We start from the raw sequence: 26,222 nt of genomic DNA, 5'->3' as shown, positions 1-26,222 counted from the left end.
AAGTTATTTTGATGTCTAAAGGGTTCAGGGGCTAACGGTGGTTGAAAGGTTGAAGTGTGTGAGGGGCTGAAAGGTTGAAGTGGTTTGAAGGGCTGAGGGTTTTAATGAGCTGAAGGGATTTGCAGCGCTGACAGGACTCCATAATACATCAGGGCTGAAGTGTTATTGTCATTAGGCTCTGCGTTTGTATTCCAGAACACCTTTTGGCTGCGTTTTTAGAGATATCCCAGTACCCGTATTTTTGCGTTAAAATATATGTATCGCAGTAATTGTATTACTTAATACTTTTTGGGATATATCTCTCCAGCTTTCCGTACAAATTTTAGCTCGTTCCTTAGGTATGTAAGTAGAGTTTTTAATACGGAGGTATTTATAAAATAAAAAACGCAAATATCTTTTGAAAAGCACTAAGTTACAAAAAAAAATACAAATTGTGCGTCAGTTCAGAAGTATTAATATTATTTTAAAATACGGTTCTCTATTTGATCACAGGGCCATTCAATATACGAAGTGACCTTACAGTCAAGTGGGTGAGTACAGTTTTTGATTCATTGCTTCGTGGGTCATTAAACGTCATTTCACAAGCATCAAGTCATGAGCCTTTCTTGCAACAAGATTGTTATATATTTAATATGGGGCTGTTTCAGAATACCAAAAAATATTCGTCGTTTTATCATGTTTCTACATGGGTATGACTAATAGACCGTCGCTTTTAAATTTTTATTACAAGAATACAAGATGAAAAATTACTCTCTAAAATGTATGTCCACTTAGTAGTGGAAGTCCAAATGAGACAGAAACCTTGGCAACAACAGCTGTACTTGTGTATCGCAGTCTTTTAGTTTCTGCATATTAATTATCTTTTAGAAGTCTTTTTCTCTTTAACTAGACACACTTTTATTTGACTTCATTGCGTTTTTATTAAAAAGCCGTATCTTGAAACCTCTATTTGCGCAGGTACCCACGGGGTGAGTTGAATTGCGGCGCCGAGGAAAAGGAAGTCTCGCGCACAAAGTGAATCTAGTCCAATGAGCAGAATCAGGCTTTACGGGCCGCCAGGAGAAACATGAATTCCTGTGAACTTTCAAAAAAACAAACACCTTTTTTGAGACGGTATGCATTGATCTGAAAACCAGCATCTGTCACGGCTTGTTTCAACGCATCTTCCGTTAAGTTTGCGTGCGCAAATTCAGCGGTACCGACAGGGTAGCTCTTTAAGCCACCCGCGCCCACAAGGATAAGCAGCCCTCCAGGTTTTACAAGTTTTCCCACGTTAAGAAGCGCCGCTCTAAAAGATTCATGATCTGTTGTGGCAGACTCCAGGCATCCATTGGACATAACGATGTCGAACGTCTCCCTGTGTTCCTCCGGGAGAACTCCGGGCTCCAGAACATCACAGGGGACCACTTTACGTATGGCCGAGCGTGTGCGCTCAAGTATTTTCAACGCCCCCTTCTTGATGTCGCTGCAAAGCAGAACGATAACGTAATGGTCAGCTTTTACGCAGCTATGATGTGTGACACTGTGTTCAGTCGATAGCTGCAAGTATAGGCGATGTCACAAAGCGTCGGCACTTTGTTAGCAATATAGGAAATTTCGTGATACGCAATTTCCGACAGGGTGAGTACGACATGAGGCTTTTCAGTTTTCACGACTCGAGCGCGAGATTCCCATGGTAGAGAAGGCCAGAGCGTCTTGATAGAGATGTAAACACTGATTTTGATCGATTCTAACAATCCAAAAAGTGCTTGTTGTTCTGCCTAAGTCGCGTCGCCTTAATATATATATATATATATATATATATATATATATATATATATATATATGTGTGTATAGACTACGAAGAAGGGAGAAGGTGAATGTTGAATTTGGTGCATTAATTTTAGAGGAAGGAAAAATGAAGAGAGCTCGCGAAAACTTGGGCCAGGAGCGGAAATCGAACCAGCAACGTGCGCCTTTCCGGGGCGACGCCTTAACCGATTATCCGTTAAGCCGTTTTGAGTTATTGTTTTATTTTGCCGTGTATATTTGGGGCCGAACCTCAGCACGTATTCGAACCCGCTGGGTTGTTTACAAATTAGGATACTTTTTTGGCGAAAATTATCTGTATAATTGCAGATACTTTTAGTTATTTTCTAAAACAAAATAGTTAACTTATTCTTACAGTAGATTAATAAATGTATCGAGTTACAGTGTAAAGTTATAAAAAATAACCACTTAAAGTTTAGCGATACAAGTATTGCGGTACTACCCATGACTGCATAAATAGCGTTGTTTCCTTCCACTTTTTTGTAATAATTTTTTTAGTTAGGAATATCCCAATTGAATGAATGTAGCGCACAGCGGCATAAAATATGTCCGTGTTTTATGTATATAAGTGCATAAGGGGGAGATATTCTTGAAGCACTGAAACGTTAATGTCCACACTTGAAATACTTAGTGCTCAGGTGTTTCTTTGCATGGGTTTTCATATGGTATAATGGGATTGTGGGTAGTATGAGCGCATATCATTAAGCAACTGTAACACTATTTGAGTATTCACAAATATTTAGTTCCCATTAGTCTTTTGTATCGTTATTTTAATAGGTGTCAATGATGTACATTCGGTCAAGCCGTACAGGCTTTTTAGCGAATTTTATGTAAGTGAGCCGAATCCTCCTTACATTTTTGCTCTTGTGACTATTCTTTATCAGAAAATATACATAAAAATCGGGTATATAGCAGAGCTCGGTTAAGGTTAAAATAAAAGATTATTTTTGTTGGTTTAAAGGCCGATCCTCGTTAATATACAATGTTAAACAAGGTTAACCTATTTTGTTCTTTTTGCTATTGGCAGTCAAGCTTCGGCGTCTGCTCTCTAGACGATCATGGCCCACATCCACTACATGGAAAAAAAATGGGTCCTGACGTAAAGATGCTGCATCTGGAGAGTGAGACAAGCCAAATTTTTCGCGCTCGAAATAAATGTGCCTAAAGAAACCCTTCCCAATTATATATTATCTAAGTGTATCCACCTTTAGGGTATAAATGTTTTGTTTTGTATAGAGGAAGGTCAAAAATTACGGCTTACTGACAAAGAAAGAGGGTTTCTCCTGGTCCCGGAGGGAGTGTTTTCTGTGAAGGCCTGAGAGGCGATCAGTAAGAACTATAATGTGGTTAAGAATATGACCCTAAGTAAGATCAAACAGAGGGCAGTCAAGTTGTGTCAGTATTTTGGTCTGGAGAGGCTTAGGTCATCGGTTGTTCAAGGAAGAGGCCTTCACCTTAACGTGCTTTTTACAGTGAAGTCACATAAATAGTCGTTGCCATTCAGGGCAATTGTAACACAAAAGGGTTCTTGGCAAGTACACATAGCAGCTTTCCTTAAGAGGCATCCTACCCCACTCCCTTTGCGAAACCCTTTTATAGTTGGCAGGTCAATGTCGGTGGTCAAGTTCGTGAGGGAGGAGAACCCCAGGCGGTGCGACGCGGTCTCTTTTGATGTCGAGGTTCTGTTTTATGCGATTCCCCACCGACAGCTGTTGGTCGCTGTGTGGGAGTTCATTAAATCAAGCGAGTAGGTTTTTTTTTTTTTCTGAATATTTGTGGCGTTAACGTTAAACAATTTTTAAAATTGCTGTTTTTTTTTGTTTTTTTTTTAGTTCCACTTTTGTGGAGTACAGGGGGTCGAAGTTTTTACAGAAGCAAGGTGATGCATTGGTACTGGTGTCGCGCCTGTTTTAAGTGACGTATTCCTGTCCAGGTGTGATAGAGGCATAGCCGGAGGTTTAGGGGGTGACGTCATCCGTGTATCTAGGTACGTAGATGACTTTTTGGTGTTGTTCCGAACTGGTTCTGGCCGGAAAAGAGCGGGCGTGGTTGCAGACATGTTGGACGTGTTCAAGGGTCATGCCAGTGGGTTAAACTTCACCAGGAAAGACCCTGTTGGGAATATCCTACAGTTTTTAGACAATAAGCTAACTTTCTCGGACTCCCACTTGTGCTGGTGCTACTGTCCTAGGTCGAAGAAAGGTGTACTTCCGTTCGAGTCGAGTCATTAAAAAATATTTAAAAGGGGGATCATAACCAGAAGTCTTTGGGGGTCGCTCGTCAGGTCATGTCCTCACCAAATGACGACGAGTTTTCGTAGACAAGCTAACAAACGTTTTGAGGGCGGCTATCCTGGAAATATCCTGTATGTGTGGCCGAGTGCCTCTTGAGGAAGGTGAGAAATCCGGAGATAGTTATGGGTAGGAAGTCTACGCAGATACCGAGTGGTGGTCACCTATATACATAAGGTGGCGCATAGGTTAAATGATGTAGCGCAACGCCATGATGTTCCTGTCGTTTTCTCAGCACCGGCCAAGCTGGGACGTTTATGTGCGAGAGTGGAAAGGGGATCTGTTGTCAGAGCCGCATGCGATAAGCAGCATAAAAGCAAGTTTGTCCCTTGTGTGTGTGGGGGGGAGAGGGGGGTGGTCTACAGTATTCCCCTGACCTGTAAAACGTTTACATTGGCCAGACCGGTCGCTGTATTAATGATAGATTACGTTAACGCGCGTGTTTCATTAGGGCATCTCCGCCAGGGAATCTGGCGGTTGCTCTCCGGTTTTGGAAGATGTGGCTGCTCTCCGGTTTTGGAAGATACCACGGCCCTGGAGAAGACAGAGTCACCAACAAACTAGGGAGATAACTGAGGCCTTTTACATTTCCAAGTTCAAAAACAACTGTGTCAGCGCGCCTTCGATAGATCTTTATAATTGTGAGTTGGCATTTTTGAGGGGCTTTAAGTCGTAACGATCATGTGAGGGTCATGTGTCGTGATGTTATTTTTGTTTGGTGTGACCCCTCTGTTGGGGGTTTCTTTCAAAATAAACAGTTTATAGTCAGCGCTCCGTCTGTGTGCTTCTTCTCTGTCCTGTGTCCTTGTTCGCGCTGTTTTATTCGTAAACAGACAACGCAACGTCTTGCATCTTCAGCAAGCTAACAATGCTCGAGAGTCGCATAATTACATTTCAGTAGAGCGAGCGCGGTCCTCTAAATCGAGGCTCAGTCTGCTCTTGCGTCGCGATTGATACGTCGTTGCTCAGCCTACGACGATGACGTGTTCACTGACATTCAAAACAGCTCTTCCAAGACTGAATGTGGGTCAAGCAGACATGACTGTCCCGCCGCTCTGTACTTTAGTATGAAACGGGCTCACTGCGCAACGGGGGAGCCGTTTGATTGAACCGGTGCAGTTTGATGGTTACCGGTCACCCGCTTGTGCAAAATGCTCACCCGTTTTCACAAATGGGCGACCCGCTTGCTCAAACCAGTGAGCCTTTTGCCCAAACAAGAGACCCAATTGACCCAACGAGTGACCCATTTGCCTAATCGAGTGACCCGTTCGCCCAAAGGGGTGACTGGTATTGCTCAAAAGGGAGGCCGGTATGGGTCAAACGGGGTGACCCTTTTGACAAACGTGCGACCAATATGACTAAACTGTTACCGGTATGAACCCGCTTACTTTCATACAGGAGTTCAGCTCTAACTAGACGATGAAAATCTCGTCAATATGTAATGGTTTTCATTATTATCCCAGAGGGATAAGTACTCATATTCGGGGTATTCAGCGGAATTTACCGATAATCGAAGGCGACGGCAAGATGGGAGGGAATTGTATAAACAGGGGAATGATTAAGATACCCTATATATACTGTGACAGTTATTTGTAGACTCCTACATACCTGTAGCCCTCTAAGGCAGCAATCTGCTCAGCACGGTGGGTCCAGTCAATGGCATCTTCACTCTTGTCAAGCCACTTCTTGAGTTCAAGCCTGTTTCCTTCGACTAGGTCGCTCAGCACGATGTGTTTGAATCGACCGGAGGCCAAGAGCGCGCCCAAGAGGATCGGGCCACTGCCCACATCCAACAGAGACTCTCCCTGAGCTAGATCTACAGAAAGCAGACCGACGCTTTATACTGCTTCATTGTCAACAAATTCAGGCATAGGATTTTTCTGCCAAATTTTCAAAAAGCATCATAGTTCACAAACATGCCGTCGTTCCGTCTCTAAATGAATATGCCCACTTAAGCCAGGTGAGATACAAAATATATCACCAACTACAAAATGAAGGTCGCAAAGGAACTTAAGTTAAAGCTACTTTAATGAAGGCCGTATGAATCGGGAATAAGTAGGCGGTCCGCCTGATAGGGGCAGAGCGTTACTGCTGACTGGAGACTCTGGAGTCTAGATTTGGAAAAGGGCGCAAGTAAAACCATGTGAATTCTTTAGTAATTCATTGGCCGTCACCTTTTGTGGCTCCTGCTAACGTTATCTAATGTTGCGCTTCGTTGGACCTGGGAGGTGCGGATTTAAGGGTCAGGGTTGGGGGGAAGGGGGGGGTGGCTAGGAGGGGTGGGGGAGGGGATCTACAGGGAGATGGCATTACGGGCGAAACTTTGGCCAGATATGTTTTGTTGGCCTAATGTTTTTTTTTTTTTTTATGTCACCAAAAGCTAATAATGTCTTCCTGGAAAAAGCTGGTGTAAGCCGATATTTTATTAAGAGAAAGGTTACCTTGGGGGCCTTAGGGTAAAGCTGTACGCCCCGCCCCTCCCCCCCTAAATCCGCCCATGGTACCTGGGCATGCGTACGTTGTCGCAATGTGCTCTAGAGAGTAAAGCTGAAGTGCTAAATTTTCGGTGTCACCTAAGCAAGACAAACACGGGGCACAGTTCGAACACGTGCGCTCCATTAACACTCGAAGGAGATCTAAGCTCCAGTACTTAAAAGAAGAGTCGCAACCGAACGCTTGCATAGCACTAGTGTTCAAATTTAGGCCCGCTAGAAATTTCTTTGCGTGACGGCCAAATTTCAGCATTACGGTTTTACAGGTCTTAGTTGTCGCGTGCGGCGAAAATAGCTGGTAGAGAGGCGGAGACGCTTAAAGCGTTTCAAACGCTTGATGCGTTTTGTATCTCTTCGCGCCATATAACGCAAACCCGGCACATAATACTCGTGACCCATATGAAGCAGTTGAATCCACTCTAGGCACTTATATGCAACCTCCTAGGAACCTTTGCATATTATTGGAGTGTTTTCTCTAGAGTCATGTCTCGGTAATATGGACCCCCGTAAAACGAACTCGGAGCATTATGTAAGAAATTTGGGGGGACCGAAATTTCGGTATGCAATTCAGTCCTCGTTGAAATGGAAAGCCGCACTTTGGATTATAGTGTTCCCGAGAGGTGTGGTGGGAAGAGCGGCGGGGACCTGCAATGGCCCGCGTGAAGCCAGATGGCGTTGAAATCCGCAAGGGCGAGACAGGGTGCTGCAGTCGAATTACATAGAAGAATCAAAGCCGAACACGCTTGGCGAAGCTGAGAGGCAAGGTGAGAGGAGAGGCAAGGCGAGAGGAGAGGCAAGGCGGTAGGAGCAAGGCAAGGCGAGAGGAATAGACGATGTCAGATGAGAAGCGGAAGCGGTCAGAGATCATGGCATGTGTCAACCGCAAACAAACAGAGCTTTCTACTCAATTAAAAAAAATAATTTGCGAAATCAAAGGTGTGCCATTTTCCGCATTTGGCAGCTTGTTAGTGTGGAGCCAGAAAAACCTTGGCATTGATCTCGCGAACGGTCATACAATTATAAAAGGCTGCGACAAGTGGATGAGCCTGGCAAAATCCTACTCAAGCCTTTTTCGTCAACGAGCACCGAATTTTGAACAACTGGAGGAAGCCGTAGATGTCTCGTTCTTTAAAAAGCCTTATATGTGCGATGCTGTGAGCAACAAGATGCTAAAACACAAGGAGAAACAGTTTGGCACCACACTAGGTGCCTTATAATCCTGTTTTTTTAGACACGGTATTATAAGGCTTCTTTATATCTCTGTTCTGCCTCTAAAACTTATTTTTTTAACTTTCGTTGCAGTCGTTCTTATGCAATTGAGTATCAAAAGTAGACCACCGGTACCTTTCACTTGAATTAATTTTGATATCCATAATTCGCGGGACTTCATGCAGGAATTCAGCACTTCAACTACTCGAGAGGATGGCTCGACAGGCTTAATAATCAAGCCATGGAATTTCAAGCCGTTCTATTTATGGAGAGGGTGTGAGCTTAAAGGGCAGCCTCAGTTGCCGATGCTCGGAAGCATCTTGCAGACACCCTCCCTAAGCATTCTCCATTGGACATTTACATATTTCATTTGTCCTGTTTTTTTCTACAAGTTAAATCCTACTTAAAACTTGCATCTATACCTGTGTCTGTAGCAAAACGTAGCAAAAGAAAATATTGTGGGATTTATCTGTAACGCCAGCGGGGTTCATAAGTGTAAGCCGATCGTTGCTGCTAAGGCGGAAAGACAACGGTGATTTGGGAAGACATTTGACCCGAACATTTACTGCACCTACAATTCCTACAAGAAATTATGGATTACAGGCAAGGTATCTAAAAGCTACTTGACAAGATTTGACCGTTTCTTAAAAACAGACAAGAGACAGCTCTTTTGTTGGTTGGCTACTTTTTATGCCGCCCTGCTTCCGCAAAGCTTGAGAATTTGATGATCATGACACCCAACATGACTGCCAAATACAGTCCTTAGAGGCAGGAATCATTCAGGTCGTTAAAGTTCACTACATAACTGAACTTGTAGGTCACTAAATCGCATACGCGGGAGACAATGAACCAAAACACGCGGTGACGCTTCAGACAATTATGCACTGCTGGCGGTACTCAGGACTTCGCCTAGAACACCGCTATTAAAAATTCGTTGGCTGATTTGTTGATTGGAGGTTAATGACGGATGAGCATCTAAGGTTATAATGTGCCAAGATAATAAGCTATTTCAGTAGAAGTGTTAAAGAGAAGAAAGTGCTGTAGTAGCTGGTGACGTCATAAAAATATGAGCATGCACGTGTATAAGAGTAAAAAATGCGTCCATCAGTTAGGGGTGGGAATTAAAATCACAGTCGGTGTATAAAACCGATATCAGTGAAAAACTTAAATATGCAAACGTGTGAAAAGAGCGGTTTATCACCTAGAAGCAGGGCTAGGTGCAGGGGTACATGTTCTGTATATATTGTGAAACTTGTTTGTGGCGGCATTGATCATATGTGCGATATTCATTTTGGATGTGCTTAATGCTTAAAGTTATGTTACAGTGTTGTAACACTGGAGCATCGTCCCCACTCAAGAGGTACCCATGTTTGACACGCGTACGGCCAATTCGTAACCGGCACAGGACCACTTTGTAGAAGCACTCCCGATGCCCTGGACTTTTCCATTCACTTATGTAGGGTTTTACTGCATGTAATTTGTTGTGCGTTTCAGTACCTCACTAAGTGGCCACTTTAGTCAAGTGCACTGCTTCAAATACTTGTGATGGTCTTTATAAGGTATTTTATGCAAGTCTACTTGTCTCTCGTTGGCAGAAGTTGCAGGAGAATCAGCGACTTCATGTCGCGGGATGCCAACACGAGTAGGCACCCAGCATAAAACTATGTGAATTGTGCTGTTTGTGGCTAAACAAATATTGGTCTGCAATTCAGATACAATTGCATTTGTGACACGTCTCAGTAATATGACTGCATTTAAGGAACTCATAGTGTCAGTTTATACTACTGAGCGAGAAAACCTTTTTTGGTCATTATAGTCGATCGCCAATACGAGACCATAGAGCTCTGCCGTGAGTATGGTGGTGGTTGAGTTGATCCTACTTACTCGCTTAACGGATGGTCTAATCATAGCGCAGCCTACAGTGGACTCGTTTTTCGTCCCGTCTATATAGAAAATTGCATACTCTTGATATTTCTGTTGGGGTTCCAAAGCTCAAGGCTTCATGACTTCTTTTGAAAATATTTCTACTATGTTTAGTAAGTGTAAAGTCGCAGTGAGTGTTTTAGTAGTCACATGGGGCGATATGAGGAGGGCGTTGGACTACTGGATCTTTTGCATCCATTCCAACAGACTCTGCTGATCTACAATTTCTAATTTAAAAAGGAGGAACTATAAAGGGGATGTTTTGAAATGTTCTCTAGAACTAATGTTTTTTTTTTATTATCTCGAGCAGGGTGCTCAGGAACCGAGCGAAATTTAATGGAGTACGTAAAACCTAGTGCGAATGGTCTATGCTACAAGAATGGCTCATTAGCTTCTACAAAGTGTCACCAAAAAAATTACAAAGGTTTTTATTTTCGCGAAAATAAACTAGGCATCGCCGAACGCTCATTCTCCGCCCAAAGGTAGCGCTAGAGTTGACAACGAGATGGCAAAGTTTCAGCCCGATCCGATAACTTAATCAAAAGTTATAAGTGATTTTCTGAAAATTTCAATGGGAAAAAGGCAGCCGGCGGAGTTTTCGAATACATGGGGCTCTATGGCACCAAAAACCGAAAACGGGCAAAAATGAGCTCCATTTTCCCATTGAAATTTTCAGAAATCACTTCTTACTTTTGATTAAGTACTCGGATCGGGCTGAAACTTTGGCATCTGGTTGTGACCTCTTGAGCTACCTTCGGTCGGAGAACGAGCGTTCGGCGATGCCTAGTTTATTGTTGCGGTAAGAAAAACCCTGTAAAGTTTCTTTTGTAACACCCTGTACCTACAACACCTGATGATGAATGGCGTCCAACACTTTCAAAGCCGATGCCCGGGCAGAACCATACACTATGCAACCATAGTCAAGCCGGGCACGAACGACAGAGCGATATATGCCTAATAGACACAGTCGGTCCGAGCCCCATGACGCATGCGATAAAACCTCTAGAATTTTGAGATTTAAAACATTTCAGTTTAGGATCTTAATATGTTGAATGAATGTCAATGTTGAACCAAATGTGAGACCCAGGAACTTGTATTATTATTTTATTGAAATTGGAGTACCGCACATACTCATAGATGGATCCTGGAAAATTCCACGCCGAAGAGAAAAACAATCACAGGTTGTTTTTTTTGAGCAAAAATCTTAAAGCATTTGCATCAACCCATTTGATTAAGTTATTTAACGTCAGTTGAACCCGACGTTCACAAATCGACAAGTTAGAGGACAAGACGGAGATCTGCAGGTCGTCCATATATATAGAATATTGTACTGAAGGCGGTATTACACGAGCAATTGAAATTGACATAACGATAAAAAGAGTGACAGTGAGCACTCCTCCCTGGGGGACTCCAGTTTCCTATCTGAAGTCTGAAAAGTGTTGTCCGTATCTTCAAACAAAAAGTATGGTGCTCCAAATAACTTTGCATGGCAACTGAAATGCGACCTTGAACACCTAAACTGAACACGTCTTGCAGTATGCCAAAGCGCCAGACCGTGTCATAAGCCGTCTCTAAATTAAAGAATACAGCAAAACATTTTTGCCGGTTGAAAATGCCTCCCGCACAGTTGTCTCAAAATGAACAATATGATCGACAGTGGACCGAGCTGAACGAAGACCCCATTTGTACTTATCGGGTAAGTTGTTTCTCTCCAACTAAAACCTAAAAACCTTATTAATTATCCGATTCACAGTCTTCGAAATAGAGCTAGTTACAGCTATGGGTTTGAAACTAGATGAACAAGGGGGTTTCTTGCCTGGCTTCAGCACTGGTACGATGCTAGCAACCTTCCAAGAGGGTGGAAAGTAACCCTCGAGTCAAAATCAATTAAAAAGGTACAAGATCAGTTCCAGGGTGAATGGATGAAGATGCTCAAGCACTTTATAATAAATTGCATCTGGTCCAGGGGCAGACTGGTTCGATGAACGAAGCGCCATTTGAAGTTCGTGTAGCATGAATGGAACATTATATGGTTCTCTCGCAGCCACGGATGAAGTCAAAATCTTTTATTCTGCCGGAAAATTGTATCGCTGGAGATTTTGAGTATAATATTCAGAACTCGATACAAAATCGAAGGGCTCATCTTGGATGTCTGCCTGTTTTTCCAGGATCGTTGGAGATATTCCACTTCGACTTAAGAGTGGGACCCAAATGCTCAGTAAAGACCATCGAATTTTCGCACTTGGTCCCAAACTTTCTTCAGAGGTGCACTGCTATAATTAGAGTAGGCAGAATCTCTAACCCTTTGCCCCTTGCGTGCCTTCGAATCTACCTCGCCTGAGCGGTCATTTTTTTAATTAGTTGGGTTGACCGGTGTACAAAATTGCTTAAAAATGTTCCACGCATTGTTTAATGTTTTTGTAGTGGTGTATATGGTTTTATTTCTATCACTGGCATTTTACACCAGATCTAAAGTAACACATTTCTGTCAAGTCACGACATAATAAATAATAGAATATATAACCTCGTTTGGGGCACTTTGGCCCAAATTGTATTTAGCGCCATGAAACCCTCCCCCAATTGTAATTATATATTCACAAATCCTTTCCGATGTGCACTTAAGTGGCCTTCTCTCTGTGCCTGAAGATAAAGGAGCGAGAAGAGACCTCATAAAAGCTTTTTGGGCAGAACTTCATATATGCACACATATGCAGACAATGTTGTTTTTTCTTGGAACATACAGGAGCGCATTTTTTCACTCCACTCAGCCGTCTATTGCCTCCTAAATATTTTAAACCAGGAAAGAAGCGAAAGGTTGCTCCGTGGAGTTTGGAGAGGGGGGGGGGGGGGGGAGGCATTTCACACTGACCACCGACAACAGCCCTCTGGCACAAACATGCCCCGTTATACGAGGGCGAGTTTTCGTGTTCTCCTTTATAGCGTCATGTACATGTCTTCCTTTCCGGCAGGTTTGGTCACATTCTTCCGCCAAGAGACATCCGTGTCCGTCTGGGAACTTGCAAGCATTCCTGCCTGAACTTTCAATCGTAATGGTGCTTGAATGTTTTCTATTGGTTTTTGCAAGCAATAACTCGCATTTGTCTGTCTCACATATCAGGATAAAGCAACAATTAGCTCAAGGAACTCTCGACTATAGGTGCGGCCAAGCAAAAGGAATGCGTTTGCCACTATAGTATGTTAACAGTCGTTGTAATCTTGAGGCCGGTAATGACATAATAAAGACCAGCGTCCTCACGAATCGTTTTTTTACTAAATTACATGAAGCTGGTTAATGTCGCACATGAGAACCTCCAATGATGTTCAAGTCAGTGTGTACTGCTACTTTATCAGTTTGGGAAAAGCGGGTGCACTTTATGGAAATGTAATGCTACACACACAAGAATATGAAAAAAAATCGGCGGCTCAGTTGTTTGAACTCAGTTTCGCCAACGTCACAAGTGAAATGTTAACACTTAGAGGACTTTTGGCACCACAACCATTCACTCCGCAAATGGCTTATATGTGGTCTTACGTTTTCATAGCGCCGTCGCTCAGTGGTCAACGTCAGATATGCCACGTACACTACACTCCGTCGGTGCCATTAACCGTAGGGAGGATAAATAAAGAATTGCTGAAGTGGCGTCGGTGCTGTCCAACCAAAGCCGGCCTGGACACATCAAGGTGGCCGCGCGAGATACATATAGGCGGGTGCGCAACGCCATTTTTGTTGGGGTAGAAAGCTCGACGCCAGTTCGTGTGCTACATAGGTACCTTCGCTATTTCAAAAGATATGTGCTATTAGGCGTAACGCCGTACAACTTTAAATAAAAAATTGCATAGTTGGCTTCTGTTGTCCATACTGTTGTACACGAACTAATGTCGTGCTTCGTGCACTAACATTCCGTGATATAAGCGGCTTCTGCTCCAGCAAGTATTTATAGCTCACCGCCACGCGTTGTCCGAAGAACATGCGTCGAATATTCCGCGACAAACCCGCTGACGATTTTTAACTTCATGAACCCGCCGTCTTGTGAACCTCTCGCCTTAACGCCCCGCCGCTGCGAGAAAAAAAAAAGATCTCTTTTAACGTTGCGGCGCGGTCGCAGCACGCCAACAGCCACCGGTGACGACACACTAAACACTCTTTGCCAACGTGACGTCTAGATGCAGCGTGCGCGTACATATATTAACACACAAAACAGCCAACACATTTACATCTTCCCCACTCGGTAGGCTTGCTAGGTGCAACTCTGGAACGTAGAAAAATTCGCAGTCCAAACGCAAAATGTAATTTACCTGATCGAAATATATCATGAAGTTCTTTATGGAAAGTAGAAGCCTCCCCTGTGAATTGGCCATACATCTCCATATACGGCCGAGGTAGAAATTGTTCTTTGTAAACATCCCTTAGAGCTTGGGAATCCATGGTTCCCAAAAGGTCCGAACTGTAACTCCTGAAAACGAACAATTATGTGGTTAAGATACAGACTTCCCCAATTCACAGCAACATTGAATGATTTGATAATTCGGAATAAAATCCTAATTTTTTTTTTATCACAAAATCTCGCCCACAGAGGCATGTATGCTTTCCCCGGCCTCCCCGTCTAGTGTAGCATCTAGTGCATATGAAAACAGATGTCAAAAGAAGGGGGGTGTCAGATGAAAAGTTAACATCGCAATAACCCGACTTAAAACTCCAGTACAACCTTAGACCAGTCTATAAATGTCCATACCGGTCTCGAATACACGCACCGAACAATCCCAAACTTATACCGGTCGCCGGTACAGGCTACTTGTCACCCGCTATCTGATATCGGCCGCCGACATGGGCTTACTTGTCGCCACTTAAAACGATGAGCCAACGCCGGTACGATATTATCGGCGACCATTCATATAGGCAGGCGACCGGCGTCCTCGTACCGGTACTGTTATCTTCGTACAAAATCCGATACGGAGCTTTTGGGAACCTGTTTTGCACATCCGATACAGTACGATGGGACGTCCGCTACGAACTGCTCATATGCTAACGCAGAACACTCGCACATATGCAGTTGGTACCGGAGGGCCCATCGAACCATATCGGATCTGCAGGAACGGTTCCCTAAAACTTCCTCACATCCTGTACCAGTGGCCGATAACCACGCAGTTGTGGGTTGACCTGGCGGTCCGGTATGCAATACGAATACACCGCATACCATTTCGAAATTTCATCGACATTTCCTCGGCAGATATCTTAAGGAAATAATCTTAAGAATCTCGATATGCATAAGATAAAGAAAGCGATATTTATATACATGGTACACAGGGAACCCACAAATGTAATCTGCAACAAAAATATCAAGACCTCTCCAAAATGTCAAAGTATTGGTGGGAGTCTTGATTTCCATGCTTTTTCAGACGAGGTAAAGATACTGTGCTAATTTAGGCGCACAGATCTTCGTATTTTTCAAAATTTATATCTATTCAGATTTTGAGAATAAACTAGGTTCTGTGTATGACATTTCCGTAAAAATATGTTTGACAAATTAAACAATTTAATTTTCGATTTGCCTATTTCTGTTTTTGTTTTTTCACTTCCTGGCACGACGGAAAGAATTCCACCGTAATGGTGTTACGACAAGGAGCCGGATGTTACTGTCGGAAGGTAAGCTTGTAATAGTATTGTATATTTTTTGCTTGTAAAGTAGATACATCGGTAAAGTATTAAAATGTTGTTTATAAGAGCTTTCGATAATTTCTTAAATACTCTCGTTGAAATCGACATATAACGTTAACTATTAGCCTCTCGGCGCTCCCGACCGGACGGGTGTTTTCAAAAAGAAAAACACGTGCGTGGAAAGTATATAGCGAATGTCTCTATACCCTGGCAACTCTTCAATTGTTTTGATGATCTGCAGCATACTAAAGATTACAGCAAGAGGGCTGTGATTATATTTACAGAACTTACGTCTCGACCAGAACCGACGAGACAAGCATTGGATAAAATTTTGCGCGGTGTGCTTGTCCAATACCGTCATTATCTAAATAGCAACGCAATTTATTGTATTTAGCTTGATTTAAATTGATCATTTCATTTCGATCGGGTACTACATGTATGAATGGAAGAGACTGCCACAAGAACAGCTTGACGAAGGCACAAGCTCCCCGCTTTGACATTTGTGCAGCGCAATCAAAAGAACAATCTACATAGAGTCAAATGTCCATTGCGAAAAAACAAAACTTAGGAATAGAAATAGCAAGAACTAGAAAAACCCGCAACATTCAGGTCAATGTTTAGCACGAGAAATGAAATCAGAAAGAAACAGATTGGTATATCAAACGCGCTAATCAAAGGAGACAAAGAACGCTGGAAATAATTATAAATGAACATAGAGACGGCACACGGTGTAGTAAATTCCTCAATCTTACATAAATTTTTTATACAACAGAAGTTGTGCGGGTTTTGTAATAGCCCCCCAGTGTTTTCAATATTATAGCTTGCAGTTTATATCATCGGTATTTATTATATTTAGCAGTCTTGGCAGTTACTTTTGAAGCGTATCTTGCAGATTTTACTTCACTGTTGATAAGCTCAATTTTTTTGTCAATTGTAGAATACCATTTAGGCGGTTTCCCCTAGCAACGACATGCGAATAGTCGAACCTGTTTGCGCACTGCCTACTGTTTGCAAATAGGTAAGCCTGTACGCACATATAAATTGGATGTATATAAACTTATGCATACAGGTCTTGTATAAGTACAGGTCATGTATGCACAATGGGAACCAATTTAATTACCGGTCCTGCATGCCCATAGCATCCTATAAATCAGACAGGTCAATCTTTAATATTATTTATGAAATTTTTCTGTCCGAAACACAACAAGAGGAAGAAGATAGAGTCTCCAAATTACACAAACCTTGTGTAGGTGGCAAACCTCTACTATCCATAGTTATTTCAGGTGGCGCTACAGGGCAAGAGAAGAACCGAACTTTCTAGTTGGTACTATTTTATACTATACACATTAATTCATTACCTGCATGAATTCTCCGTTGTAAGTTGCTTAAATTTAAGGAGTCACGGGACGGTAACTAACGGCGGCCGTATCCACCAGTTTCCAAGACAACGGTGTGATGCCTCTAGTACATGTTGTCGCGTGCTCACGGGACGCGTCTTCTTGAGTTAATAACAGAATAGACGCTAAACAAAAAGAAGGGTCAAGGACAGAGGTGTAGCTTTTATTATTTTAGTACCTAAAATGTGGCGGCTTCTGAAGACATTCTTCTCGTATGCAGGTGTTTGTTTTCTATTAAAACACATCTTTAAAAAGGTAGACCTTTTACTTCAGTCTTCACTACAGGATTAGCGGATTCTGATCATCTTATATGCTAGGGCAGCTGTCAAGAGAAGCAGAAGTAACACGAATATGTTACATTCAGGCCTACAAACAACGGAATAATGACGCTGTCACTAGAAAATTAAAAAAATACAACCCTAGAACAAGTAAAAGCACAAATATTTCTTGGCGTTTAATTTTATGAAGAGCTTACGTGGAATGCACATGTCCAGTCACATCAAAACGCAACTATTCTGAGCTGTTGGGTGCATGCGCATAATTGCAAAAGTAATTCCGCTTTGGCTAAAAAATGCTTTTGTCATTCCTTGTTTGTTCTCTTCCCACCTTTCATATGACATTTGGTTTTGGGGCACCACAACAAAAGGAAACTATCATCAACTATCAGTGTTGGAGAATAAAGTTATACGTATGTGTGCTGACTGACTATCATGGAAACATACCGTACTTTTACTGTGGGCCGCATTAAGTAATAGAACATATGCTGAATGCAGGCCAGGTTTTTTTTGTTACATTAAAAAACTTTATTTATAAAAATAAGCTCTACGTAGAGTTCAGTAAAACTCGGGACGATAAAGTCTGTTTTTTTTTTTCGGCATACGAAAATACCAATGCCTGGGATTTGTGGGAACCGAGAGTGAAAGACGAGGCCGAGGGCACGTGACGAGCGGTCGGCGGAGAAGTCACGAGCTGGGGCGAGACAGTGCGTGCTGAGCGAGGCTGGAGCTGGGCAGGAATGACGGAGCCGGGCTGCCTGGCCTGGCCCATGGCGAACGCCGGAGCGGTCTACCAGCGAGGTCTGGAGCAAGACCAGTGGAAACGGCGAGCCCTGGCCATACCGACCTAGTCTATGACGATCCCGGGGTGGTTCCGCAGCGAGAATCGGGCTGTGATAGCCCTGGACAGCTAGCCTACGCAGCGCTGGCGTGGGAAGGACGATCCGCAGGCCTGGACGCGGACGCCGACTGCGAGCTCTGATCGACGGGCAACAACAAGGGTCGGCGGGCACGGACTCACGGCTCTCGACGACGGGGAACCGGGAGGTATAGTAAACCTATTTGCTGTCTTCTCGTTGTTATATCACTCCCTGGGTGACGAGCGAAACGCACACCGACCGGGCGGCGATTATTAGTAGAGCGAGCTTCAAAAAGAACCCCACAGATTCGAATGAATTATGGCATGCAAAAACTTATCCACCAAAACAGCGCTCTTCTCGATATCTTCGAAGGGGAATGTAAGTATTTAGACTGCTTTTTTTTCAAATATAAAACCAACGTCAAATGTGTTCTCATAATTAAAAGCATAGCATTAAAAATTAGTAAGTACGGAATCATGCATTATATCGAGTAATGGCATGTAACCTGAGCATACTCTGTATGTTCCTGGATGTGCTGCTATGAATACATGGAAATGATTAATTCCTTCATTGTTTGGTACCCAAAATAGTGCTTCTATTTTTTGTTATGTAGGCTTTTAAACTTTTTATTGAGTAATCGCTCTGGTATGTACGTGCTTTTTTATGTTTTCTGATGCATTGAATTAGTAGTCAGCTATTTTGTTTCTGACAGCACAAGTGTGCCCAGCTATTCGTATTGTACTTCACTGTATTTTAAAATGTTTATTTATAACCTGTAAGGTTTATTCTTTTTTTTTTCTGGAGTGTTATCTAACTGTAATGGGCGGAGAGGGCTTGCTTTATTATTACAAAAAAATTAAACGGCTTTTCTTTTTACCTTTTGTTTTATTGTGTCTTCTTGTCGTGGGGTTTTCTTGCTTCTAGTGATAATAGTGACGGCTTTGTAGACGAGGTATATAAGGACTGAACGAAATAAATTTTATAGCTGAATTCGAGATGTTGCCTGTTCTTTTTCAGTCTTCTTTCGCGTTTTTCTTTTCCTACCTCAGTCTCATGTTCACCATCATGCTCAATTCAGAAATGTGTCTTTTACTTTCTAGAATATAATGGAATAATGATACAATTGAGCTGAGCTCTGATAACTTGTTTGAGCTTTGAAGATAAATGGTCTTCCGAAGATAATGCACTTTTTTGCTCTCGCTTTGTAATCAAAAAGTAGTGGAACGTAGAGCCTGGGTACGTTATAGTCAATTGCGAATCAGGACCATGTCACTTGGCTTAGTTTATAAGTGCATAAATTGATGTCGAGCATAGAAATCTATTTTCAATGCTGATCTGCGAATGATGGGATGCCATCAGAAGCAGAAAACTGCGGGCTGCAACAATTAGCACAGTTCCTTTGCTTTGGATTACCCCAACTAACTATATTTTCAGAACCACCGGAATTTACTCATCCGGGGACGCTATTTAGTATCTCAAAATTCGTAATAGTGCTTGGAAAATTGGCAAGTGAAAATAATGTCAGAACCAACGTTAAAAAATCTCGAGGTGCGCCTAAACACTTCTTATGAGTTGCGAATGAGAACGCATGCACGCCGCTCTTCCGCTTTCTTCGGTCCTCTGCTTCGTATTTGCGTCGACGGTCGAGCGCGCGCGCTGACCTTGGGCGCGGAGCCGCTTCCTCGCGGACACGCAGCACCATAGCAGGGTGGGTGGGTGGTGGGGGGGGGGGGGGGGGGCGTTTTCTAGGCTTTTCGCGTGGTGTCATAGCTGGGAGCTGGCTTCGCTTGAAGAAAGGATTTAAGGTGCCCTTTGGCGCGCTTCAAAACTGATGACGTCGGCTTGCTCCATGGGGCAGTTAATGGTTCCGCATTAATATACCCACGCTTCTCATTGCCGTGACGTCAGGGGAAGGCAGCCTTGCAGGTCGAGCGGGCAGTCTAAAAGGAGACATTGCAGAGCATTTGTTTGGTGATGCTGCGCTGGTGCTGGAGCGAGCTACCAAATTAAATTTTGAGCAAATCAGAGACTACGTAAGAAACCCCGGATTACCGATACAACACAATATTTTACTGTCAAAACTTCAGACTCGTGGCGTAGGTGGTGTAGGGTCTGACCTAATCAGGTCCTACCTCCAAAATCGTAAACAGTTTGTAAATGTCGATAACGCCGCTTCTTAGCAATTAGAAATAAAACATGGAGTGCCCCAGGGCTCCATACTGGGCCCACTACCTTTTCTAATGTATATATATAATATAACATACATCCCAAATTCCCCACATATGGTGAAGTACGCTGACGATACCAATGGTTTCTTCTGCAGCAATAGAAGAGCGTCCTTCGAACAACAGGGAAATGATTATCTTTAAAAAACTTTCAGCCTGGCTGGAAACAAACACCCTTAAACTAAATGTGGACAAAACAAAGTACATTATATTTGGATCTATCAATAAGCACGACAATAGTGTAATATATCTGATATATTATAGCACTTCCATATCTCAGGTTATAAAACAGAAGCTTCTAGGCGTCTGGTTTCATGAAACACTTACTTGGAACACTCACGTGAACAAGTTAAAAGGGGACCTATCGAGAACACTATGCTGTATGTATAAAATAGCAAATTTATTACCAAAGTGCCTTATCAAAAACTTAGGTTACTCTTTGTTTTACTCAAAACTTTGTTATAAAATTATGACATGGGGGACAACATACCACTTCCACAAGTTATAGCAAATCAATTATTCTCCAGAAAAAAGTTTTGTAGCATTTTAGAAAACTACCAAGGAAATGCTCGTGATTTTTATAGCAGTCTATATTTTGCAAAACATAACATGCTTAAAGCAAACCAGATTTATTACTTTAAACGTATGCAGACAATATACAAAAAAAAAAAAACTCTATCAAATTGATGAAGTGCTATCGGAACCCTATCTTCTTAGAAACGCCAAACACAAGACTCCTAAGGTCAGGACAAATTATGGAAAACAAAAACTAAATTACCAGGTTCTTACATTGCTAAACATTTTTGAAGGGCGTACTGATTTTACAGTATAACTTGATAAATATAAAAGTAACATCAGACACACCCTTGTACACAACGATATGTATTACGCGTAGTAGAAATTGTTTTGTTTTTGCGCCTGCCAGTGTTGCAATGACGGATGTTTGTTACATGGCTGTAACATTTTGTGTGCGTAACTTTCGTGATCTTTTTAACCTTTGATCATTTTGTAATTATACGTCAGTGATTACGAATCAATATCGTATGAATGGTAGTCACCTTTGTGTGGCATTATCTAGCTAGGTTTAGAATTTCAAAATGTTTTGTGAATTGTTTTCTTATTTTTGTAATATTGTATTCATATCAGGACAGATTAATCCTTGTTTATGTTCGTAAAATAATTTCTACGATTTTGTGTAACAAGTGTGCTTGTTTGTAGCTATGTAGATAGATGTATTTTGTTTACTCTCTTTACGTATATGGCAACTAATGCAAGTTGTGCTGTAATAAACTGTGGGAGGTAGAGGCCCAGTCAGGCAGAAATGCCTTTTGTCTCTACCTCCCTACTGGGCCTGGGCCATGAGAAACCAAATAAACTTCAAACTTCAGACTTAAAACTATAACACTACCAGCTACATTAGAAATCAAGAAATATAATTAGGGACTCCTGACGTCAGCGGTGTGGTCTCCGGTGACCCCGGCGACCTATGCACCCGCTTTTCTCCTCCGCAATCGGCCTCCTCTACGTACCTCCCCTACTCGTCCAGTGACGCTACCCGCCTCCTCTCCTAACGACCTCGACGCCCGTGGGGTCCCCAACGTTTGGTTTGTCCGCACCCTTCTCACGCGCTGAAAGGAACTCCCTTCCGCACCAGGAGGTTGCTTCCCTCAGTGAAAACAACGCGCGTCTTTGACGTGAGCAGAGAAAGCAAGCGAAACTCCAGGCAGGCTCCATCGCCTGCCTGCGGGCGGAAGTTCGTAGTTTACGCGACGTGCTTGTTAAGTGAGCACGGATTGATACTGAAGCTGAGGCAGGGCCCTGTGGTGGAACAAGAGTTTCTGCGGCCCTGCGCTTCGTTCCCGCTTCGGTTCTACCCGCAAAGTGGTCGTGGCGTCGAAAGATGACGCGCTGCTTCGTAAAGGCCCGCTCACACTCTTGCGACCGAGTACGACCGAAAGAGACGAAACCTGTTGAAACGGGTGGTTCTCATTTGAACCCGTTCGCATTTCTACCTTCTCGTTTTTACCTTCTCATTTCAACCCACCGCAAAACAACTTCGCGTTTCTCCCTTTCTCATTTAAACCGTTCTCAAAACAAACTTTCGAGTTTTGACCCTTCTCAAAACAATTTTTCTCATTTTAACCTTTCTCATTTCAAATTTTCTCAAAACATACTTTCTGGTTTTGACCATTGTCAAAAAGACTTTTCTCATTTTAACCTCTCTCATTTCGAACCCAAATTAATTCAACATCATGACCTTGCAATCTTTCTGCTGTATTTATGGCAAATTCGGGTAATTAATTGCCTTCGAGCCCTTGCCTGTGGCACCGGCGACCAAAAACGCGCCAGCGGCGCATCAGTTGACCCTCTCCACCCGAATGCAAAGCACAATGAACTGGCGGTTTTATTTAACTGGGTCGCGAGTGAGCTCTGTCAACTTCTTCTTCGATCATTCTATGGTACCATGAGCACGCTGCATACGCCAACAACATAAATTACGACTCTTTGAAATGTGTGTAAACAGAAGCGGCTTCACAAAACTTTTCAAACTATTGGCATTACCACAGTCCGTACAGCTGATAGAATATTAAAATATAAAATCAATGAAAGGGCGGATGTATAAATCAGTGTGGTGCTACCCGCACGAGCGTCAAATTTCAATAAACTTCGTTTGGATTTTCGATTAACTGTTTCCACGGAGGCTTGCCAGCGTCGCTTTCCATACTCTGTTTACTGTTAGTAGAGAGTTTTGGTAGATCGTTCCCATGACTCCGATAACGATACCAGATACTCCGCCACCGCTTCCCTTACGCATGCATAGTATCGTTATCGGGGCTATCGGGGGCATCGGAACGATCTACTAAAACTCTCTGGTACCTTTTTAGGAATCCTCAGTCTTCTCATTAAACCCACTCTCCTTGAAATTGTAATGCGTGTTCAAGTTTCAAACTGCATCACTATGCATACCGTTTTTCAGCGGTGTAATAACTTGTTATTACAGAGTTGTAAAATAAAGTGATGTATGATGCAGCCCGTGTCTCAGAGCAAACATACCTTGCTCAGGCTGGATAAATTCTTCCAAAAATGTTTAATTTTTTTTAAACATAAATTATCTTTCTCTTCGTTGTTTTTGCTGTCTTGCCTGAGAGCACAAAAGGGTGCCTGTCTCGATGGCTTCGTTTACCACTCGAACCCGCTATTTTCCGCCTCAGCGACCATTGTTTCCTTTGGTTCCCTATCCCGATTCGGATGTGACGATACCGGATACAGTCTGGCAGACAAGCTGCCCGACCTCTTGGAGCTCGGGAAAACTGGCACCACGACAAAACAGCACACGACATAACAGCACGCGACAAAACAGCACGGTCAAAACAGCGCGCGTCAAAACAGCACAGCGTCAAAACAGCACGGCGACAAAACAGCACGCGTCAAAATAGCACGCGACAAAACAGCACAGCGTCAAAACGGCACACCGACAGAAGAGCACGTGCCAAAACAGCACGGCGTCAAAACAGAACGACGTCAAAACAGCACTGCCACAAAACAGCACAGCGTCAAAACACTACATTGACAATATAGCTAGGGCTCGGCGTTTTCGGTTTGTATTATTTGAAATTCCGCGCACTTTTTTTTCGGTTTTTGTTTCAAACAGAAGTGTTCGGTTTATTGCGGTGAATATTTGTAGACTCATAAACCTCTAAGTTATATTAGGTTTATTGACGAAAACCAGTATACTAACGAAAATGCAATAATTAAAAGCGTTTCTGTAAAATGCATATTGAGTACCAGGTGCCTGACCTTCGTATTTGTTGCCGTCTTTGGCAGCCGACGCGACCTGTTCTGTAAGACGCACTGGGGCCTTATCGTGATCTGACATTATCGTCGTGTGCTCGTATTTGTACACAAGAAGAACATGAGCTTCAGCGCCACTTCGGTGGGAGAGGCAAATATAAAAATGAAGAAATTAGCAAGCATGGTACTCGGTGCGTTTTCCCCCATTTTCGTAACTGCGAGAGGTGATAAATTCGCGCCGACGGCAGAAATGACAATAAAACACTCGTATTTATGCCCTACTCTAGTAGACGGAAGCTGGGGGTGTTAAACAATCCGCGGCATTTCATTGTTTGATTTCACGATTAAACTCTCTTCTTTTAACAAAGAATTCGGCACAAATCCCTATCAGGTGAAAAACTCAGATTTTGTCCTGAAGACCCCTGCGCCCCCGCAGCTTTTGATGAAAGTTGAGCCGATCTCGCAGACAAGCTGACTACTGCGAAAGGAAGTGGTCATACGGTGAGCATACCTCGGCAAACCTCACTCATGAGGGCCCTCACTCACCCTCATCTTCACGGGTGACGTGAGGGTGAGTGAGTTTCTGAACCAGGAAAATTCATGAGTGTGAGGGTGAGAGAGGGCCGTGAGGGCGGTGAGGGCCGTGAGGGCCGTGAGGGCCGTGAGGGCTGTGAGAGCGGTGAGGGCCGTGAGGGCCGTGAGGGCGGTGAGGGCCGTGAGGGCCGTGAGGGCCGTGAGGGCCATGAGGGCCATGAGGGCCACGAGGGCGGTGAGGGCCATGAGTGCGTGAGGGGCGTGAGGGGCGGTGAGTGGCGTGAGGGCCATGAGTGCGTGAGTGGTGTGAGGGCGGTGAGGGCGTGAGGGGTGTGAGGGCGGTGAGTGCGTGAGGGGTGTGAGGGCCATGAGTGCGTGAGGGCAGTGAGTGGCGTGAGAGGCGTGAGGACCGTGAGGGCCATGAGGGCGGTGAGTGCATGAGGTGGGGTGTGACGGCCATGAGTGCGTGAGGGCGGTGAGTACGTGAGGCCCCCTTCAGATCGAGCATCTTTCTCAGCAATTTTGGTGTTAATGGCGGGTTATTCTCTAGCTCTCCCTAGATCGACACGAATTGCTGAGATCGGGTCCGGCTCGAAATAAGCAAGCAACTCGGAGCAATTCGAGTACGTTTAAACCGGCTGCATCCAATCAGGGACGCAAAATTTTCACGTGATACCTCGTGCCGTTGATGATGACACCGAAAGACTTGGTTCTGGTTTGAAAGTGATCGTTTTTTGGAAATAAACTGTTTCAGAAAGGCGCATTAGTATTCTTAACGAGATATAAATGCATAAAAACACGTTTATAACGCGTAATTGTGTCTAAATAGTGCAAGAAAAATAAAATTTTATGATGACGATGGCAAATTGCAGCAATTGGTTACTTCGTGTGATCGCGGGCGGCCCGTGTTGCTGGTGTTGGAACGTAAAGTTTCTGGGCGAAATTGCCCCATCTGAAGCTGGCCTGAGTGGCGTGAGGGCCATTAGTGCGTGAGGGGCGTGAGGGGCGTGAGGGCCGCAAGGGCGGTGAGGGGCGTGAAAGCGGTGAGTGGCGTAAGGGCGGTGATTGGCGTGAGGGCGGTGAGTGGCGTGAGGGCGGTGAGTGCGTGAGGGCCGTGAGGGCGGTGAGGGCCATGAGGGCAGTGAGGGCCATGAAGGCAGTGAGGGCCGTGAGGGCGGTGAGGGTGGTGAGTGGCGTGAGGGCTATGAGTGCGTGAGGACCGTGAGGACCGTGAGGACCGTGAGGACGGTGAGGGCCGTGAGGGCGGTGGGGGCCGTGAGGGTGGTGAGGGCCGTGAGGGCGGTGAGTGGCGTGAGGGCGGTGAGTGGCGTGAGGGCCATGAGTGAGTGAGGGGCGTGAGGGTTTTGAGGGCGGTGAGGAACTTGAGGGCCGTGAGGGGCGTGAGGGGCGTGAGGGCCGTGAGGACAGTGAGTGCGTGAGGGCCGTGAGGTTCAGTGAGGGTGAGTGAAGGGCTGAAGGTCAGTGTGACTGTGAGGGTGAGGGTGAGGGAGGGGCTGAAGGTGAGTGTAGCTGTGAGGGTGAGGGTGAGAGAGGGGTTTAGGTGAGTGTGGCTGTGAGGGTGAGGGTGAGTGAGGGCGACCTAAAATGCTGACCTCTGACGGTGAGTAATGAGTAGGGTTCCGTGTTTGCGGAGTTTAGTTTTCGTCAAGTTCGGAGGGTGTTTTTCTGAGTTTATTTTTTGCCGAAAATTCGGAGTTTATCAGAGTTTATTTTTGTTTGATTCCGAGTTCTCCAAAAT

At 43.9% G+C, this 26,222-nt stretch overlaps 1 pseudogene; it reads right to left on the bottom strand.

The window, feature by feature from the left end:
- Nucleotides 1–1,038: 1,038 nt before the first annotated feature.
- LOC115331142 lies at nucleotides 1,039–14,128 on the bottom strand (annotated as a pseudogene).
- Between the last annotated feature and the right edge of the window lie 12,094 nt (nucleotides 14,129–26,222).

This window comes from Ixodes scapularis, unplaced genomic scaffold, assembly GCF_016920785.2.
Source record: "Ixodes scapularis isolate PalLabHiFi unplaced genomic scaffold, ASM1692078v2 PGA_scaffold2__306_contigs__length_199485367, whole genome shotgun sequence".
Lineage (NCBI taxonomy): Eukaryota > Metazoa > Arthropoda > Arachnida > Ixodida > Ixodidae > Ixodes > Ixodes scapularis.
This window is presented reverse-complemented; position numbering and strand designations above follow the sequence as displayed.